At 42.8% G+C, this 22,297-nt stretch overlaps 1 protein-coding gene across 3 annotated transcripts in view; it reads left to right on the top strand.

The window, feature by feature from the left end:
- Positions 1-22,297, top strand: part of STARD13 (StAR related lipid transfer domain containing 13) — a 127,604-nt gene that overhangs the window by 45,563 nt on the left and 59,744 nt on the right. Inside the window, exon 1 of one of the 3 annotated variants that reach the window (XM_081860150.1) lies at positions 20,146-20,533. The exons of the other annotated variants lie outside the window; for them this stretch is intronic. The gene's annotated coding sequence lies outside the window, so the exon portion shown is untranslated. Of the gene's footprint in view, positions 1-20,145; positions 20,534-22,297 lie in introns of those variants that run through there. 3 annotated transcript variants of the gene reach the window in all.

The raw sequence follows: 22,297 nt of genomic DNA, 5'->3' as shown, positions 1-22,297 counted from the left end.
TTCTCAAATGATGTCATTCCTGAAAGACACGTGCGGGACCTCAAATCTCTAAGGAGCAAAATCCAATGAACAGTGACCCGGATTAAAACTGCACCTGCCTTGAAAAATCTAATTGAGTATTCAGTAGGCCACTGCAGGCAAAATGCAGCCCGGCTCTTAACAAAAGCAGAGTTGGCTTGTGGAATTATGCACTGCTTTCCCTTTGCTGTGGCCTTTCCAGTATGAATTTCCACCTCCCTTGACTACGATCACCGTGAAAGTTACCAAGGGTTTGGGAAACCTGCCTTCGAGACTCACAGAACCAGAAATCTAGCTAGCATGAATCATGGCAAGACCAGTGTTGACATGTGTCAGCCATGGTTAAGTTTGGATTCTATGCCATATAGCTGTGATAGGACTCCTCCCTCCCTCTCTATTGTCCTATTCTCTCTATTGAAAAATAAATCCTAAATTTAAAAATGCAGTAGCACGAGAACTGCTTTTGGTCAGAACGTGGCCCTTTGAATCCTGACCCAACACTTCCAAGACCTATGCAACATGTGGACACTGCACCTATGATCTCTCTAGGGAAAAGTGCCAGAGGAAAAAGACATTTGGTTTCATTTTTCAGAGGTCTTTTTACCCCGTGTCTTAGAGCTTAACCTCACCATGCACTTTCTTTTTTTTGCTTCAAGAAGCTAAGGGGGTTTTTTTTGGGGGGGTGTAATTCCTGCACCAAATTGCCTTGGGGTTTATACTGATATACTAGGGGGAAAGTGCTGGAACTCACCGCCTCAGTCGCCAATCCAGATGCCACCGGCATCTTGAAACCAAAATTATGTGACAAGATGCTGGGCTGCACCATCTTATAGAGAGATTCATATTGTTTCCCTCGCTCATTTACAGGGAGCAAGATGTGCACATACATTTGTGGGCTGCAACCTGAAATCCTGCTGTTTTATACCCTCTTTTCTTTGCGGCTGACTTACTTCACGAAGCCTCCCGATCAGTGATACTTGGCGGGCAGCGCTGTGCAGCACAGGTCCCCGTGTTGGGCACAACCATGGCAGCAGCACCCGGCCACTTCCACCTTCACCTTCCAGCCTCTGATCATGTGCCCAGGCATCAGCCTGGCCTGTGCTGCATAGGCACCCTCAGAAGGGCAAGCCTTGACCGTTGCTTCTCTACATTATAAGGCAGCTAGAGTGTCCCCCCCCCACGCCCCACTGCTGCTGCTTCTTCTGCGCATGCGTTATTCCATTGCTCTTGCCTTGCCGATCAGAGGCTGTGGTTTTTGTAAACAAGCAGCACTACCATCGCCAAGAAGCTGGCCTGCAATGGCACCCACTGGAGAGGTGCTGGAACTGTGTTCCAGCGGGGGGGGGGGGGGAGCCCTGGATGTAGTCAGTAAGTGTGTTTACCCTTGGGGATCTATCCTAGACAGACAGATGTACTGACTTGACTAGGAGATAGTAAGCAAATTGGATCAGTGCATAATTTTCTGGTAAAATAGAAATTCCGTTTTGTTGGCTGGACCTCAGAATCAATCATTTGTGCATCAGTGCTGCCCCCTCTCCTAGGCAGAAAGCACAAACTATTTGTGTGCTTCAATTAAATTACCCTAGAAAATCTATAGCTTGGGGGCACTGGTTTATTACTGGTATCCAGCTCTATTTTCATTTGCTAAATGACATTCTGAGAGCTTCTGTTCTGAACATAATCACCTAAGGGTATCTGCTGCATAGAGCCCTGCATGATTCAATTATTGCAGAATGTCATTCCCTTCCCAGAACACAGCGCCGAGAACATTAGCAAGGAGTTTTAATGTATCCCAGTGGTTTTCTTTTCACACATCAGCTTTTCCATGAATAGTAAAAACAAAACAGAAAGCAAACAAGAGTTTCAGCTTTGTGGTTAAATTATTCTGCCTACTGCCCTTTTTGCTAGTATACAATCTGAAACATTACTATTTATTATATCCTTTAAAAAAATTACTCCACTGACCCAAAGGGATCTCACAGTACCTAATTCCATATAAAAAAGATACGAGTCTCGATATACAAAATGTAGAAAACCTTAAAAACCATGCATAAAGATGTCAACAGATAAAATATCATAACCAAATGAAATTGCGGGTGGGATTTGAAATTTGAACAGCAGGAAGAAATGATAATATAAGAAAAAGAGGAATATATATTAGATTAAATGTGTTATGTAATAGAGGAATATGAAATAGAGGTGAAATGTGCAGGGATGGGTTTAAAAAGAGCATGGGAGGGAAGGTGGAAAGCCAAATTGAAAGAGAAATGTATAACAGGTTTGAAGTCTGAAATTAATTAGTTAAAGTTATGAAAATCTAATAGAAATCTTAATAAAAAAGAAAAAACAAAAACAATGCAATTTTGTATTCTAGAGCTCAGAGCTTCTTGGGCAATTATCACTTTGGCTCCTGGTACCACTTTTGAAATCTTAATAGCTCAGGCGGAAGCTGAAACATTAAATAATTGTAAGCTTATCTCTTGTTTTGTCAGGCACTTTTAAATGTGCAATGTAGTTGATTGACTGTATCCTGCTAAGGATCCTGAATACAGCGATGCTTATTTGTTTTTCCACAATCATTTAGTACAGCAGCACCATCAGCATTTCAGAAAGATCTATGTGGTTTAAAACAAAACATTCAGTTTTCAGTAAATAGGATTGCCTGATATATATGCATTCAGAACTGAGGCTAATTAGTGTCCACACCAGGGCCTGTTAGAGCCCGACAAAGGTATTTCTTCATTTGCTCTGTTTCATATACCGTGGGAACAAAGTGGGCACTGAACACTTACATAATCAGGCACTTAAGTATGATGGAACTTTGAATCTACTTCAACAATTCTGCCAGGCAGGCTCCATTTGGTTATATTTAAGAAAAGCCACAACCTTTTTATTATAGTACAAGAAGACAGGGCAGCTCAACAACTGTTGCTGGCTTAAGAAAGTACTTCTTTCAGCTCACTTTCAGTTATTTCTTTGCCTTCCCACACCCCTAAGTTTGTTGGTCATAAACCTACCTCTTAAATTTGACTTTTGACAGTCCTAGACACATACAACACCAATGCAGATATTTGTTATAGGATGCTACATTACTTTGGACAGGCTCCCCTCGTTTAATTCTGGCAATGCTTTAAAAGAGCCTACATCCCGCATAAGACAAAGCAGAAGGAGGAGGAAGGAAAATAGAAGCAGTTAAGATATCAGCTAATCTTTACCTGCCACATTTTTATCTGGCACGCAAACTATTTGCAGTTAAGGCCAGACAGTCTACATGTGGCAAAACACCTTAACAAACCCAAAATATGGTTGCATAAGCTTTCCTGGGTCAGAGCCCAGGTGGAATGAGCATCTAAAGTTTAGGAGCATGAAATCTACCTGTTCTCTCTATGGGCATTTAGCAAAGCTTGAAATAGTGTTACAAGGTAACTGTTAAAAAACCCTGCCCCAGCCCAATATGGGGACTGATTTGGTTCCTGACCTCACCCAGGTGCCTCTCTCTCACTCAACAAACTTGTCAGGCCAAAATGGCCAAATAGAAAGAGGTTTTAAAGAACTAAAATGACAAGAGGTGACCTTGTCAGCCGTCTACCCACTGAGTGCTGCCTCCAAGCTACTTATGGCCAAGCTGCAGCCATTGACTTCTTTTGGAGTAATTGTGTTTCCACTTCTAGGAAACCTTCCACAGGGTTCTCATGATCCTGAGGAGTCTGTGGATCAGCCACCAGATTCCATTGGCAGAGGTGTCTCCTCAGAGTTTGTGTCATGGGCCAGGAGTCACCTTCGCCTGCTGAACAGCAGCCTGAAGGGGAGAAGGTGGAGTGATTCCATCTGCCAGTTGATCAGCCTTCAGGGATGCAGAGGAGAAGGCGCTGATGAGAACCAGCTGGCTTCAGCCTTCTTAAGCAGTGCTTCCAGCAGCAGCAAAATGCTGGTAACAGTGCAAGAAGTTTCTGGCCCTTCCTTGCTTCTTTCTGCTTGTCTTGACCCGGGACTCATCGGATTCCCTGACCCCTGGACCATCTGACCTCATGAAGTGATGTTCACCCAACCCTAGGTCTTGACCCGATTTTGGATGCTAACTGCCTCTAAGCAAGTACACCTCAGAGACTCTTCTAGTTGGCTCACTCCACTGAGCTCAACAACGAAACTATGACATCAAGGAAAACTGGGATGGACCAGGGAGTGAAACCATCTCTTCTTCAGAGCTGCAGTATCCCGAGGACTCTGCCTCTGAGGAGCGTTGTCTGGGGCCATGACAAAGTAACCCATTGTGACCAGTGGGTTTTCCGTATCTTCCAGCACCCTTGAACATTCAACGCAGAATGGCAGAGAACAGAGAAGTGGATCATAGATGGGTGATTCATTGGAGCGTATCATTTTATTCACATTAGCCCCAGAAAAGGAGAGCCTGCTCCAACTCCTGTGTATGCATGCTACAACAGAGCACTTACCTGCCATAGCAAGGCAAGTTACTGACATGGGAACCATATTCCTGGAAAATTGGGAAATTGAGTTGGGAGCGAGGGAGCAGTAGTTTGTGTTGAGACAAAGTGCAGATGCAGAGAACACAGAGGACAACAGGTGCCTTCAGTCTCCAGAGGGTTTTCTGAAGTAGAGAGCATGGTTGGCCAGGCACTTATGAAACCAACATTGCTTTGGTACTCCCCCAACAGTTAGATTTGGCACACAATACAGTACAAGACACCTTGATTCCCAGAAAAGGCTCAACATTTTTGTTTCTTATGATCAAAACAACAGTGTGTTAAATCTTTCATAATAGCATGCAGCATTCAGTAGGACTTCAGCCAAGACACGCCCCCAGCAACATGACTTCTGCCTTCACATACTTGGATGGAATGCAAGCTGTGTTTGCAGAGGCCTCAAGGGGAGGATATCAAAATCATTAAGCTACTTCAACAGATACAGAGCTGGAATTTAAGAACACAAGAAGAGAACCTGAATCAAAATTGTAGAGTTGGAAGGGGCCACGAAGATAATCTATTCCGACTCCCTGCAATGCAGGAATCTTTTGCCCAACGTGGGGCTCAAACCCATGAACCTGAGATTAAGAGTCTCATGCTCTATCGCCTGGGTCAGACCAAAGACCTGTCCTGTTCAGGATTCTGTTCCTAAGGTGGCCAACCAGATGCCTATGGGAAGCCCACAAATGGGACTTGAGCACAGTACATAGCCATCATTAGTAGTAGACATGCATTGGATCATGGGTAGGCAAACTAAGGCCCGGGGGCTGGATCCGGCCCAATCGCCTTCTAAATCTGGCCTGTGGACAGTCCGGGAACCAGCTTGTTTTTACATGAGTAGAATGTGTCCTTTTATAGTGGTACCTCTGGTTAAGTACTTAATTTGTTCCGGACGTCTGTACTTAACCTGAAACTGTTCTTAACCTGAAGCACCACTTTAGCTAATGGGGCCTCCTGCTGCTGCCATGCTGCCAGAGCACGATTTCTGTTCTTATCCTGAAACAAAGTTCTTAACCTGAAGCATTATTTTTGGGTTAGCGGAGTCTGTAACCTGAAGCGTATGTAACCCGAGGTACCACTGTATTTAAAATGCATCTCTGGGTTACTTGTGGGGCCTGCCTGGTGTTTTTACATGAGTAGAATGTGTGCTTTTATTTAAAATGTATCTCTGGGTTATTTGTGGGGCAAAGGAATTCGTTCCCCCCCCCCAAAAAAAATACAGTCCGGCCCCCACAAGGTCTGAGGGACAATGGTCCGGCCCCCTACTGAAAAAGTTTGCTGACCCCTGGATTGGATAGTCTTACCCTCCATAAATTGCCAAGTAGCTTCTATCGCATTAAGAACCTTTCACCACTGGAGCAGCTGTGCCAGCCTTAGCTCGACTTGCACAACTTGTCAATGAACTGTTAACATATTGTCTAGACAACTGTAATGTGTCATGGGGATGCCTTTGAAGAGAGGCATTGCTGAGGCTGGAAGGAGGAGATACTGGTCAATTGAAGAGCAGAGTTAAAAACAGCAACCTGAAACTCAGCGATACACATGCAGATCTCAAGTGAGTAACTCAGTAGCAGCTCCTGGAGTTTTTAGGTGAATTTTCTGCCTCACAGACAGCAATGTGAACCACACTTTGGATCACAGAACATGAGACCGATTTAAATAAGCAGTGAAGTGATGAGCCTTCCGACGAAGAAAAGGTGCCAAAAACATATTTACAAATTTCCGCTTAGGAACGCTGGCTGTGTACCAGAAGAGCTCCATAAAAGAATCTGATTGCCTTGAATGGGCCCCAGGCGTTATCGTATTCAAAACGCTGTATATACAGTGGTGAATTGTGTTGCAATGGGATAAGACACAGGGATACAGTAATAAAACTGTTGTGTGATCTCAAGAATTCTAGTGAAACTCAGTTCCAGGAAAGGATAAGTAAAGCTGGTTTGATGTAGTAAGAAATCTCGGCAGCTGTAACAGTACAATGTTTCAACATGCTAAGTGGATGCATGTGGAAAATCACACCACTGTGAAGAATCTTGGATCAAGCAAGGCCACCCTAATATTGCTTAGAAACTCCAAAATGTCCTAAGTTGTTCAGCCAAAATACTGTTTCCTTAATACTTATTGTGGTTGGGTTTCGCAGGATTCCGGAAGTATTGTTATTTCCAGCCTTTAGTGTTAAAAGAGAAAGAATTAATGAATAATGGTTTCTAACTAACAGAAACTTTCTTTACTTTTTCCTCTTCTTGGATGGTATTTTACATATAAAATAACTTTTAGCTATTGCTTGTATTCTATAGTGTGGTTAGCCTTTTTCTGGCATTACTACTAGAGCAATTGCCAAATAGTATTTTGACTTGGGCTGCAATCCTCAAACCACTTACACCCCTGTGACAGGGTAAGGGATTTGAATATTAGGACACAAGATTGCTGTGTAAATCATTATTATGTAATGCATTTATATCCTACTCTTCCACCAAGTAGCCCAGAGCAACATCCATAGTGTGTTTATTTATTTATTTATTTATTTATTTATTTAAATTTTTATATCATCCTTCTTCCAAAGATCACAGGGCAGTTCACAATATAAAAATCCAGAAATACACACAAACAAAAACCAATTACTGCCCCCCCCCATTACATTTAAAAGGCCATAAGTTGTTTAATTAGACAAAGGCCTGGGAGAAATGCTTTTGCCTGGCACTTAAAGATATGTAATAAAGGTGTCAGGCAAGCCTCCCTAGGGAGAGCATTCCACAAGCAGGGAGCCACCACAGAAAAAGCCCAATCTCGTGTTGCTGACCTCCAAACCTCTTGCGAGGAGGTACACAAAGAAGGGCCTTGAGATGATGATTGCAAGGTCCGGGTCAGTTCATATGGGGAGCAGCGGTCCTTGAGATATTGCGGTCCTGAGTCATATAAGGCTTCATAGGTCAAAACCAACTCCAATACTCTCCACAGTCAACATTCAGAAAAACCTAGGAGAGAGTTCCTTTTCTGATTAAGAATCTTATGTGTAAGGTCATAGAACTGTGGGTGTCGACAATGCATGTTTATTTCATAACGGCCTTTGTATTCCACTCCACCTCCACCTATAGGTTGTAGCATCCATTCAGGATGATGTAGTTACATAGAAATATACCTGAGGATTATTACTATTATTACCTCACATTTGTGAGAATAAATTCTACTAAGCGCCTCTTATTTGAATTGGAAATCCCTCATGCAAATGAATGCTGCACAGATGATTTCCTATCTTGATCTAGTAGTTGCAGCTGCATGTTTGTAGCTCTGTTAGATATTCCCAATATTATCAGCTGTAAAGAACATAGTATGGAGACTGGATTTATGCTTTTCCCACCTCCTTTATCTCCTCATCAAATAGCTGATTGGTGGCATTCAGAGTATCTAGGTTCTGCATGTATAAATTTTAATCAGGGCCATAGAGTGTTAATGTGTCTTTGGTTGTATTATTATTGTCCATAGTCTTCAGTGGATTTGGTTTAAGACTCGCTCACCATGTGGATTAACCATCTGCTTCCAATAACTGAAAATTCATGTCCAATACTAATGAACACTTTCTGTGTGCTTGCATGCCTCTGAAATGCTCGAGGCAACTGTTTTTGCTCTCAGATGGAAAAAGCCACAACAGCTGCGGGACACACAAGGACAGCAGTGCTTGTCTCTCGTTATATTCCTGGCAGCAAACTTCTAAGTGCAAAGCAACTTTCCAGGCTGCCTAATTACTATAAGCCTGTTAAGTGTAACTTCTGTGGCAACAGAAAAAGAACTTCCTTTCAAACATTTTAATTGGATTACATAGTACCTGAACACCTGTGCTCATTCTCAGGCCGCCAAGCTCATATAGTTGAGATATGTTACAAAGTAGTAAAAGATAATGCACTAGATCTGGGGGCGGGGGGGAGCTTAATTCTTTGCAGCTCAACTCCATGCAATGTATGGCATGCATGTTGACTTGGAAGCGTGCCCTCCGAGTTCAGCTTGATTCACGCCTAAATAAGAATTCATATGATTGTATCTTTAATCCATATGGGATCATATCAACTGAGAAAGAACTGCAATCTTCAGTTAAAGGAATATCAAATAATTTTTAGCTATGAGCAGAAAGAACATTTCTAGCAAATACAAAATGGATGTGTAATATGTTATGTTATGCTATGCTATATTATGCTGTAAAGCATCGTAGTCCATTGTTCATTTCCCCAAGCTATTTTCTAAGTATCTTGTGTTATTCTGAGTGCCATCTCAGAAATGTACTATGCTTATATACTTGGCATAAAATATATGTGAGCAAAGTAGCAGCAATGCCAAGGCTGGTAAATAAGTTGCACACCTTCTGTGATGCCTTTTAGGAAGCAAATCCTTTGCCTTTCGCAGTATTTCAGTTTTTTTGGCACAATGGGAGGTGTGACAAGTCTTCTCACACCAGTGAAGTTTTCCATCTGGCATGAGCAAAATCTCTGGAGTCGTTAACCTCACATGTTCAGATGGATAGGGCGACTTCTCAGAAGCATGAGATGAATTTACAAACAATGCATGTTCTAAACTTGATTATTTTTGTCTTATTGCATTCAGTACTTTTCAGATATATACATCTAGCAGTTTTACTCTGCAACCACGAAAGCAGGAATGTTTCTTTAAGATTCTACCATATTTGTAACCTTCCCTTCCTCTTTAAGATGGAAAGTGAATAGCAGTAATTTTTTTAAAAAAATGTGAAACAGGTATTGAGAAAATAGATTCCAATTTTATTTAAAATAATCTGCTTATCCTTGTGTATTTTCCTGCACATCACTTACCATTTCTTTTAAAATTTTAGGTTAAGATGAGCTTATTAGAAGGTATTACCTAGGCTTTGACTCGATGCATGATGTTAAATAAGTAACACAGCATAAGGAAGCAGTAGAGGCAGCTGGTGAGATATTTTGCTGGCAGGAATTGCCAGCTACCACTATAGGGCACCAGAAGGAGGTGAGCAAAGTTCTCCCTCACTAGTAAGGATTGGGAGGGCAGCAGCACAGAGGCAGAGACCACCACCTCAGCCTGTCAACATAGTGGAAGTGGGCAGTGGTTGAATGGCTAGCAGCCACTGACATCAATCCCAGCAGTTCGCAGCAACAATATTTTTCGCTCCATAAGATGCGCCTAGTTTTTAGAGGAGGAAAACAAGAAAAAAAATATTCTGAACGAAACAGTGGATGTATGATTTTTGTGGTTCATGCTGTGGCCACAGACATGTGATTTGACGGTGAGTTTGGGGTAGCCCAATGCAAAAATCCTTAGAATCCATGTGTATTCGTGCTTTGTAACCACGTTTTTGCACCATTGCGGCCCCACAAAACAGTGGATGTGTGTGTGTGTTTTTGGTGCAGGCTGTAGCCATGGACATGCTATGCGATCTGATGGTGAATTTGGGGTGACCCAATGCAACAATCCTGAGGATCTGCTTTTTACCCCTGGGCAATTCGGCTCCAGGGACCACACATTCGCTCCATAAGATGCACAGACATTTCCCCTTACTTTTTAGGAAGAAAAAAGTGTGTCTTATGGAGCAAAAAATACGGTACATACACTTCTTTGTTTTGTTGGAAATAGCTAAATAATTCTAACCACAACTAAGCTAACACAACCGCAATACTTGAGGCAGTCCCCACCCTAATCTGGGCTTGAACTATGGCACGTGAGAGTCACGCTCCCTGCAATTCCTTTGGGGGATCACATTGGCTGGATTGCCTAAGCCCTAGGGTCATATCCTACGCCTATGACTTGTGACAACACCTCCACTGAGTTGACCAATTTAATGCCTTAGGCTGCTTTCTCCCCCATAAGGTCTCCTGCAACCTCTTTAGGAAGTGAATCATACTTAAACCATTCTTATAATCATATAGGTAATATTGGGCTGGAGTGTTTTCCAGACCCGTAAGCTGTTAGCCTGCCTGACAACAGGTCGCTGCAACTGGCTGACAGTATAACACCTGTGGCTTGGTATACTACGGAAAGTCTGTTTGTTTTGCTACTCCCTGGCCAATGGAACAGTGAGCTATGCTTGCCGAAGTTCAAGCTCCAGCTGCTTGTCTCTTCATGTTCCTGTTTAAAATGTCATGCAGTTACATAATGTGTGAAAAAGGAATTTGATACATAATGTTTGGAAGTTCCATTGCATAAGCGCAGAACAAAAACACTCTATTACTTTGCCCTTCCTTTTTTAAAAGAAGGGTTTTGGGGTGGTGTTTTTGATGGTGTGTGTGTTTGTTTTGTTCTGTTTTTTGGTGCAGTATAGATACCCATTAACCCATAAACAGCTGGCATATTTCTGTCCCTCTCCATATAACAAGTCTGCTTTAATTTGTAAGGCAATTGTTCTTTTGTTGTACTTTGGGTTCTGAAAACGCTGGTTGAGCAAGAATGCAAGCTCTAGATGGCCTCTAGTGGACTGCTTGCGGAACTGTAGGAATCTTTGTTTAACCAGCAGTCATTTCTCCAACTGCTTCTCAGGTGTGGTTGTGCAGATACTTTGGCTTCAGCTAATATTGTATTATGTGGATAATTTTCTTTGCGTTGCTGTTACTGAGTAAAAGAGAGCATCTTCTGATGCCCTAGGCGTCATCCTTTATGCATTGCTGAGGAAGATTAAAGTCTGTGGCTGGGTTTAGCTAAATTAAACAGAACTGCGCCCCCACCTTTACAAGCACCACTCAAAGGAAGGTGACCATCATTGCCAGCCGCTGCTCTCTGGCATAGCTGTTGCCCTCCTTTCTAGTATTGGGGAGGAGGTTGGTTATAGCCTGATTATTTTGTACCATTGGCTCAACAGGCCAAGTCAAAGGTGGACAGCTCCCATCATCTCTGATTATTGGTTTTGGTGGCTGGGAGTTTAGTTCAATAGTATCTGAAGAGCCATAGGTTCCCCAGCACTGGGAGACATTGTTTCCTAGAGGTGGGCAGAAGGTATGATAGGATAATATTGGTAGATCTTGGGATAATTTACAATAGATTATCAAGTCTTCCTGACTGTCAAATATTTGGTTTATTCACACACATGCAAGTAGAGCTTAATCCAGGTATGGCCAAACTTGGCCCTCCAGATGTTTTGGGACTACAGTTCCTATCATCCCTGACCACTGGTCCTGTTAGCTAGGGATGATGGGAGTTGTTGTCCCAAAACATCTGGAGGGCCAAGTTTGGCCATGCCTGGCTTAAGTGGAAGTGAGCCACATGTGTAGTCCTACCAAGCAGTAGATTTGCTATCCCACAGCAGATTCCTAGAGAGAAATAGCTTTCTCTCTGGGAATCTGGTGTCAGTAGTGCCATCGGATCAGGGCTTTAGTGCCAAAGCCTAGGCGCTCACTCAGCAGAATGAGTAGGAAGGCCCCACAAATCCCAAAGGGCTGCTTAGCCTATTCTTCTACAAGAGAATGCACCCTGCCTATCCATGGGTAGTCTCTCAGAAACATGCCCCAAACTCCGCAAGCCACACAAATCAAACAAGAAGGGCAGAACAGGGGTGGCATTCACTCTTAGACTACCTTCCAGGGACCACATGCCAGCAGTGGATGTGGTCACCCCACACTTTCTCACGTGCATTTTCTCACACACAGGGGGGAGGGGCATGCAAACAGGCACATAGTGTGTGCACATGCACACGCCAGCAGATCTGTGCAGATCAGCTGAGGAAGAGGGTTATCACTGCTTCTCCACTCATCAAATTATCTGATGACTAGGGACTGAGTGATTTCAATCCCTGGCAGTGCCGTGGGCTCTACCTACCCCAGCAAAATGTCTTCATTTTTTCCACTCTTTTTGCCTTCACCACCAAAATTGATAGGGGTTTGGTGGGCAGGAGGTAGAAAAATTCCTTAAGGAGCTGGATCTTTGCCAGAGTGTGTCCAGAGCGTTGTAACTGGCAGGGATGGTGGGGGCCACCCAGCAGGCAAATGGAGAGGAGCCCCAGCATTCGGGAAATGAAGATGCCTGGCTGGTGGGGAACCGGGGCCAGGGAGTAGCAAAACAAACAGACTTTCCGTAGTATACCAAGCCACAGGTGTTATACTGCCAGCCAGTTGCAGCGACCTGTTGTCAGGCAGGCTAACAGCTTACGGGTCTGGAAAACATTCCAGCCCAATATTACCTATATGATTATAAGAATGGTTTAAGTATGATTCACTTCCTAAAGAGGTTGCAGGAGACCTTATGGGGGAGAAAGCAGCCTAAGGCATTAAATTGGTCAACTCAAAGGGTGTTCCTTCTCCTTCCATAAACCTGAGGGGCTGTACCACCCGAGTTACACATACATTATCAGAGTGTAATGGCAGCTGCTGCCATGATGGTTCACACACTGCTTGTGGTAATGCTTGGTGGAAGCAGATGGCATGGGCAGAGCAGATGGCACAGTCTCCTGTTACTCCCACATTGCCCCAGCCTGGATCAGGCAACATTGGCATGGGAAGTAACCGCTTTGTTGGCTGTTAGGCTTTCATCCCCTCCTTGCAAAATGCATAATAGAGGGAAAATGGGAAAGTCACTGAAGGAGGAATAGAATCAATAGATTATTGTGCATAGTATGTGTACTTTGGTTTGATGAAGCAACGCTTTTCAGGTAATAACATGAATAGTGAAAGAAAAGCAAATATTAATTCCCTAGGCCGGTAAAAGATCAAAGAGAGACCTAATTCCGCAAAAGCACAGTGACCTTTGTCTTTCTATAATAAAGCACACTGTGGCCGTATGCATAGTGAAACACATTCTGCAGCTGTAAAATAAATAACTTCCAGATTCATTTCTCCTTTGTTAGTACGAGCCTAGAAGTCGCATTTGTAGCACATGGAAGCTGGGAACTGTAGTTTACCCCTGACAAAGCTAAAATTCCCAGCACATTTAACAAACTGCCATTTGCAGGATTCTTAAGGGGAAGCTATGTGATTTAAATGTGTTTTAAAAGTGTGGTATGGATATGTTATTGTCATGAGCCACATGCTGCCTACTCATACACATACAGCAAGCTTTTTATTTTATTTAATAGTTTCTATTTGTGTATATCAGAACTGAGGTCTTTGTCCTATTCCAGCATCTCCACTGTAAGCACATATAACTCCAATAACGTCTACAGTACTGGTATTCAAACCCCTGGCCAGATCCTGCAAGCGAGAGCTATGTATGCAGTAAGTTCTGCATATGTTTAGCCTTGCTGGATTTGCAACTGTGTAGATTCGGTGTTATCCATGTGAATTGTGGGGAGCTGTGGACCCTGGGGTCTCTTCCAACCCTCTATGATTCTGTGGATGTCTTGCTTATATAATCTACGTGCCCTTGGTAATGAGGGCCAGTTTAAAACATCGTAGAGGGTTCCAATTCATGCGGGAAATCAGCATGAATAGAGGAGCTTCCCAGATTCAGACCAGAAGGGATTGGCAGCGTGCCTTTGCTCCCTCTTGTGAGCTTGCACGCAAGTGAATTGAACACCGAACTAGGACTTGTCGTCCTCTAAAATGCTCTCTTTCCCTCTTTGTAATGAGGTGCCTGCAAAATTTATTTGCAAAGCTCAACAAAGGGTGGTACTCAACTAAGCTTAACTCAAAGTAGACCTACTGAAATTAATGGACCTAACTTAGCCATGTTTATTAATTTCAGTGGTCTACTTTGACAGTAGAACAGTCCCCCTTGGGAGGTTGCGGACTCTCCTTCCTTGGAGGCTTTTAAGCAGAGGTTGGATGGCCAGCTGTCATGGATGCTTTAGATGAGATTTCTGCATTGCAGGGGGTTGGAAAAGATGAGCCTTGAGTCCCTTCCAGCTCTTAAGATTCTGAGATTCTGTTTAGTTGAATACCACCCAAAGTCTTCATCAGTCCTGCTGCCTTCAGCATCTTAGCACAAACAGAACTGGGGAAGCATTTTTGCTGTGCTTCTAGATCAGGGAATAGGCCTGGAATTGTTTCCCCTTCATAGGAACTGTGTAGTCATTTTTTCGTCAGCCAGTTCTTTGCTGTGAATAAGGCATCCCATCCCCTTGGAAGAATTGTTACAGCCACTGCACTTAAAACCTGAAGCATGAACTTCATGGACATGAACTCAGCAGGAGAACCGTGACTAGCACTGGATGGAGCGTTAATTTCTCAGAATCGCACTGCTCGTGATAACATAAAACTTGCACTCTGTATAATGGACATTGTTTTCTACAGGGCCTCCTGGAAGGCAAGAAGGGTATTTGGGTTACTTTACTTGCTTGTATGGTTCCGTGGCTCTGGCTTCCCTCTGTTTTTCGCTGCTAAATCACATTAAGAGAAGCAAGAATGCGTGTGGGATCTTTAACAACTCCACTTACTTCTGCCTTGCAAAGAAGCTGAACTTTTTCCACTTCAGCACAAGGTTTAGCATAAGAAGGAGGCTAAATCAAAGACACAGTTCTAACAAAGCCTGGCATTTATTCTTGAGGGTGAACATATAGGACATGTTTGCCATTGGCTTCTTTCAAACTACCATACAGTGGGGATATTTGTTGTTGTTGTTTAGTCGTTTAGTCGTGTCCGACTCTGCGTGACCCTATGGACCAGAGCACACCAGGCACTCCTGTCTTCCACTGCCTCCCGCAGTTTGGTCAAACTCATGCTGGTAGCTTCGAGAACACTGTCCAACCATCTTGTCCTCTGTCGTCCCCTTCTCCTTGTGCCCTCCATCTTTCCCAACATCAGGGTCTTTTCCAGGGAATCTTCTTGCAGTCCATGGGACTCTCAAGAGTCTCCTCCAGCACCATAATTCAAAAACATCAATTCTTCGGCGATCAGCCTTCTTTGTGGTCCAGCTCTCACTTCCATACATCACTACTGGGAAAACCATAGCTTTAACTATATGGACCTTTGTTGGCAAGGTGATGTCTCTGCTTTTTAAAATGCTGTCTAGGTTTGCCATTGCTTTTCTCCCAAGAAGCAGGCGTCTTTTAATTTCATAACTGCTGTCACCATCTGCAGTGATCATGGAGCCCAAGAAAGTAAAATCTCTCACTGCCTCCATTTCTTCCCCTTCTATTTGCCAGGAGGTGATGGGACCAGTAGCCATGATTTTCGTTTTTTTGATGTTGAGCTTCAGACCATATTTTGCGCTCTCCTCTTTCACCATCATTAAAAGGTTCTTTAATTCCTCCTCACTTTCTGCCATCAGTGTTGTGTCATCTGCATATCTGAGGTTGTTGATATTTCTTCCGGCAATCTTAATTCCAGCTATGTATTAATACCATGAGGATAAGCGAAACAAAGTTTGTCTGTCTTTACTGAAGCCAGAGTCAGTGACATGCAGCTCCACACACCCATCAGTCTCCTGCACATGGAAGAATGACCACCTCATATTCACAGGGAGAAGTGGTTGTCTTGAAATAGCCTCTGCAGCAAAATATCCTCTCCAAATTTTACCAAGTTACATGTACTAAGGTTATCAGCCAAGGAAGAACTTCCACGTTCATGTCCCGTGCAGGTTCTGGAATTTTTTATTTCATGAGGTAGCAACTGCTAGAGAAAACCGTTTGGGAAATAGCTGAGTTTCCCACCATGAAAATAAAGTAATTTGCAAGCTGAAGATTAAGCGACTTGGCGTATAGCAAGCTAGTAGTAGAGCTCTGTGCTGTAATAATTCCTTCTGACTGGTTACACCAGCTGGAGAGTTAGAAATCTAGATGAGCAACCCATTAACAGGCCTTTTCAGTGATGGCTCACAACTTGTAGAATGTTCTCCTCAAGGAAGCTACTTTTAGGTGGCAGGCAAAAAAGTTTCATTTCAGCCAGGCTTTTGGCCTTTAGCTTAGAAAGTTTTAGATATGATGGCCTTCTTTAGTGGGTGGGATATGTTAGCTAACATTTTATGTATGTGATTTTTTTGGGGGGGTGCTTTTATTCTATTTTAGTTTTATATTGGTTTTAGTTTTTGTATTATATTGTAAGTCATTTGAGTTTACTTTTTGTAAATGAAAAAAAGCAACCAATAAGTGTAATTAATAATAAGAAATCTGTGCCATTTGAAGCATCACAATCCTGTGTTTATAAAGCACTTTGTATCCTAAAAGTAATTAATAAATCATTAATAATTCAAGCAGCGTCTGAGAACCAAGCAAAACTCTCTCTGGAAACTCCCATCCCTGCCTAGTCCAGACTTAGCAGCAATGAATCACATTTTAAGTCCATACGCTTGGCTTTAAAAATTAATTCCATTTGCCCATAAAGATGTATCCAGGACCAGCCTTAAATAACCTCATGTCCTCCTGATGTTCGGTGACTACAGATTCTTTTGGCACTTGGAGGGTAGCAAATTGATGAAGGCTGCCCTGGATCACAATTCAGGCTTTTTCAGTATCTGGCTTGTTGCCCGTTAATAATTGTCACAAGGCTGGTCACGGGTTCAATGTTGTATCAAAATAAAGTTGTTCTGCAACAAGTCGTCTTGCTGAATAAAACACTGGGCTGCACCTTAACATCCTTGCTTAGGGCTGTTTTCCATGTTACTTTTCTGTATTGCGTACGGTTAAAACACATGTGAGAAGGCATCCAGAAAATGGGTATGCTTGTTTGTAAAGAGAGAATTGTCCAAGTCTGAAAATATGTGTTTGGCATACGAACTGCCTTACACCAACTCAAGACTGTTTTTGTGTATAGCCCAATATCTGAGAGGCAGCACCCTACTGTTTTCCTAGCCGTGCTGGTGAGACCTTATAACTGGAGGTTCGAGGGACTGAACTCAGGATTGGATGTGAAGCATGTGCTGTGCCATTCAACTGCAGCATGTCAGAGGCTTAATGCTGTCCAGCTGGCATAAATAAGACTCCGGGCTCCCAGCCAGTTCCAAACTACAGTGGTGCCCCACAAGACGAACGCCTTGCAAGACGGAAAACCCGCTAGACAAAAGGGTTTTCCGTTTTGGAGGCGCTTCGCAAAACGAATTTCCCTATGGGCTTGCTTCGCAAGACGAAAATGTCTTGCGAGTTCCTGCGGGGTTTTTTCCCTTTTTCCCCCCTTTTCCTAAGCCCTAAGCCGCTTATCAGCTGATCTGCTAAAAGTCGCTAAACCGCTAATAGCGCTAATCCGCTAAGCTGTCAATGGGCTTGCTTCGCAAGACGAAAAAACCGCTATACGAAGAGCCTCACGGAACGGATTAATTTCGTCTTGCGAGGCACCACTGTATTTGATTTATTTGACAAAGTTCAAACGTACATCTCCAGTGTTTCAATTAGCGTCCGTCCCGTTGTTGCACAGTTGCCGCCTCTAATCTTTCTTCTTCCTTTTCCGTACCCAGCATGCAAGTCTGCGGAAACTCCTCGCCTGACTTCCTCTGTGTTCAGAATGACTTGTTCCAGGCTCATCCTCCTCCCCCTCTACGTCAGACCCACTGTCAGACGACAGGCTGCTGATAATCTCTTTAGGCTATCTATAACTGCTGGTTTCTGTCCTTTCATCTTTTCCCGTTTGCCTCTCCCTGACACAGCATACACCTCCAACATGCTACATGCTTGTGTCTGATTCTTCAAATTGTCTTGCATGTACTGTATAAGGTCCAATCCTAGTCATGTGCCCTACTTTACCCAGGTCAGCCTTATTGAAAGGCTATTTGAGGACAGTCCCACATTTGAAGGTCCATGTTGTTAAATTCCAGTTGAAAGCAAGGGCCTTGAGGGTGTCCATCAATAGTTAAGACCTCTAGAGGACATCAAGCAGTTACAAAGGTCACCTGGGCACAGTCTTACCCACTATGACAATGTTTATGTCTATCTATATAGAACATTTCAATTTAAATTATTGTATTTATTTCTAAAGTTTCATCTTTACATATAAACCTAGAACAAGGTTTCCCAGACTCGGGTCTCCAGCTGTTTTTGGACTACCATTCCCATCATCCCTGACCACTGGTCCTACTGGCTAGGGATGATGGGAGTTGTAGTCCAAAAACAGCTGGAGACCCAAGTCTGGAAAACCCTCAACTAGTGTATGCACATGTTATGAAAATCTGTTCTCTTTGCCCTCTTTTCTTTCTTTTTTTGGTGATGTGTAAGTGACCTCTCTAGTCCCTCTCAATTTAAGCACTAGAATGCGCAATGATAAGGATTTTGCCTAGCAGGTCTTAGGGGGCCAGGTCTTGATCCTTGGAAGACTGGGGTAGATGGATCAGTGTTGTCCCTACTTCCACATATTTCAGGAATGAGCAGCTCATCAGGATGGTTTGCAGAGCAGTTTTGGAAAATAAACATCGTGAGACAGCTTACTCAGCTATTTCCTGTGACTCCTACAGACTTTGTACAACTGTGATCGTAACAAAGGAAGTGATCTTCCAACTCAAGTGCTGGCAGACAAAGTAAATGTGGGTTGAAATTAGTAGCAATTACTCTTACTATTAAATATAATTTATTTTCAGCTATAGCACCTTTCCACAAGCATTCAGGGTAGTTTACAATTTAAAAAAACCAAAAATACCAAAAAAGATCTGTAAAACTACAGAGCAAACTAAAATTGACTTTTAAAATTCTAAATAGGAGTGGTAGTATGCATGGCAGCTTAAAGTTTTTATCCCACTGGAATAAACTATCTTCACTGTCCCTAAAAGCAAGTAGCACTAGAGCAGGCTTCCCCAACCTTTGGCCCTCCAGATGTTTTGGACTACAATTCCTGTCATCCCCGACCACTGGTCCTGTTAGCTAGGGATCATGGGAGTTGTGGGCTAAAACATCTGGAGGGCCGCAGGTTGGGGATGCCTGCACTAGAGCCAGGTGGACCTCCCTTGAATGGCTGTTCCAGATCTTTGGCACCACAGCTGAAAAGGCCCTGTTTCAAATGCTCATCCACCATGTTTTAACAGCAGGAGGAACTGAAGCAGGGTCTCCAAAGATGAGCAAAGTTGCCAAGCATTTCTCAAGATGTTTTAGTCCCAGGCCATTTGGTGTTTTAAATTAGGTCGAAACCAGTACCTTGAATTAAGTCCAAAAGCAATCTGGAAAACCAGGGAAGCTGTATTAGATTGCTGTACTGGCTCTGGTCAGAACTCTGGCAACTGTGTTTTGAACCAAATGAAGTTTCCAGAGTGTCTTAAGGGCACTCTCACACATCACATGTGTCGAATCTAGCAGTGGCTTAATGACTGAGACAAAGACCGATTTCTATTTTAAAAAGGTGTCATTGGCATATAAGACAAAGAGGGTGAAAAGCATTCCTAGCAAGCACTGCCACCTTGCAGGGCCAGAATGCAAGATCATTTCCAAACTGAGAACCAGCTGCCCAGAGGAATGCAGGTTGCATTCACCAGAATAGTACCCCCATCTTGTGTGAATTAACCTTCAGTTTGTTCACCGTCATGACGTCAACCAGTGCCAAAATGCAAACCAGTTTAGGACTTCCCCAGCTTCACCGGGATTAGAAGACAGAAATGAGAGGTAGAGCTGAGTGTCATTTGCATAGTGACCTAGACCGCTGGTGGTATGCATTTTTTTAAGTACTGCTTAGTATAAACTGTGCAGTGTGTTTTGCCTCACACTGGCATTAGGATAGGGAAGTATTGTATTCCATTGACATAGCTCTTCGGGCTTGAAGGTCACAGCTCTCTTGTCATGACTTCTCCGTATTATTGATTTGCCTGCGCACTTGACTTTCATGTGCACCTCATTAAGATGAGTAATTGTTTTCCAAGTTGCAAGTGGAGGTGCAGGTCTCTTCATGGTATAATTGCATGATTTACCCTGAGCAGCCAGTGGTAAGAGAAATGTTTTACAGAAGATCCAGCTGTGAGTTTTCATTTCTTCAGGAACGGGAGGCGGGACTAGAAACCAACCTAAAGCCAGGCAGGGCATTGATCAGACCAGAAATGATGTAGAGAGCGCACAGCCCTGCAGACAGCCTCGTGGAAATATTAACTGGCAGAGATAACCAAGAGGAAATGCTCAGTGGCAGAGTGAAACCATCTGTCAGATTCCGAACAGTTCTTCTCAATAAGCAGAAAATGAAATCGAGAAGGGATTGTGTTTAACGGAACAGCGGAGCCTTGGGATATTTGTACACAAAGTAAGTTTTCATCCTCCAGTAATTATGTGTTTATTAGTACGATAACTAATGCCATTTGAAGTGCTCTTCAGTTTGGAAAGGGGGGGAAACGAGCTTATCTTCTCTGTACTTCCTCTGTACTTTAAAGGTTTTAAACATACATTAGACATGCGACCAAGTTTATTGTGAAGCTGCTTATTTAAAACAATTTGCAAACAAGCTTTTGAATTGCTCATAGTGCATGTTGTAGAGTAGTTTTGATGATCTTGTTTGAGAGGCACCTTCTCTGTGGTAAAGACTTATTTTAGAATCAGTCATACTGGCAGTACTGATTAGGAGCACACCTGGTATATAAGTAATGAAAGGGGAGAATATAATCTGTCTTTGGAGGGTTGAGAAAAATTGTATGCTTATCCCATATTTATCCTGAGATAAACAAAAAGAAACTACAAACAGTATATCAAAATAAATCCTATCCTTTCTGTGATTATTGATAATATGGCCATTAAGAAGAATGTCTCGAGTGAGTTTTGAAAAGAATAAATGCATGTGGTTCAAAAGTATCTTCAAAGTTTATGTGCATCCAGTCTTCGAAAGACCTCATGCTTTTCTATATTTTATTTATTTAAAATATTTTATTTTGCATTTCAACAAGGTTTTCAAGGTGATTGTTTTTATATTTTCATAAGTGAAACTGTGACATGCCAATTGCAAGAACTGTGTACCAATTTATTCAGGGGTCTTGGTGGGTGCCAGCCACCTAATTTCTAATGGCTTGAGATGGAGGTGATAATATGAAGCAGAAGGTGCTTTCATTTACCCTATGGAAGACCCTAGAAATTGGTTTTATTTGGCACCAAACAATCCTGCTACAGTTTTGCACAGCAATGACACTTTTGTTGTGGTAGGTTTCATGCACTGCTCTCGGCCAGAAGTGGAAGCTTTAGCTGTAAACTCTCCTTTTTTATAAAAACAACAACACACACACACACTCTCAATGTTATGGCCCAATATGGATGACAAAACATTGTAGCATGTGTGGGAAAATGGCTGCAGTCCAATGTCTGGAATCATTTATCTTCTGGTAGAGTTTGGAAGATGACTGTTTTATGCATTTTACAGAACTCCCCGCTGATTGATGTCATTTGCTTAGGGGGGAGGATGCCCTGTTGTTGCGAACAGGGATGAATGGGGTGGAGGGGGAGTATCACACTATCGGTACTATTTAACTATCAAACAGTAATAGTAGGAGCAGAGTGGGTTGCATCCTGTCCCTGATGCACTTCTTTTTTTAAAGCTTTTGGCACATTTATGTTTAGTTTTTGACAGTCACATAGATCTATCTGAACGCTTCTTAAACATAAAACCCTTCTCTTTTTCAGCTTTGGGAACTGCTGAGCCAAGGATAGGGGTTCCCATCTTTTTCACTTAAAGGGTTTTTCCCTAGAATTGCTGCTGATTTTATTGTCGAGATTGGTGGGGAACAGAAACGATGGTGCATTCGTGCAGTTTGTGTTCGCTGTGTCTTAGCACTCGTCCTTTGCCCGCCAAGACATTTCCATTCATTTTGCCAGGATTTAGTAAAGAGGTTGCATCATAATGTGGTTGCCACACATCTAAATCCCATGATAGTTTGGCCGTGTGCTACATGCAGTCCTTAAAATTACTAGAGTTTATATGTGTGGTGTTGTTGTTTTTAATGGTTCAGCAGGGGCTTTAGGTTTTTGACACATTAGTTTTACTCAAGAGGAGTCTAAGGCTGACTACACACTATACTCTGTGTGC

Source organism: Podarcis erhardii, assembly GCF_964252035.2.
Source record: "Podarcis erhardii genome assembly, chromosome: 4".
Classification (NCBI taxonomy): Eukaryota; Metazoa; Chordata; class Lepidosauria; order Squamata; family Lacertidae; genus Podarcis; species Podarcis erhardii.
The sequence above is the reverse complement of the archived record's forward strand: the minus strand, read 5'-3'. Positions and strand labels throughout refer to the sequence as shown.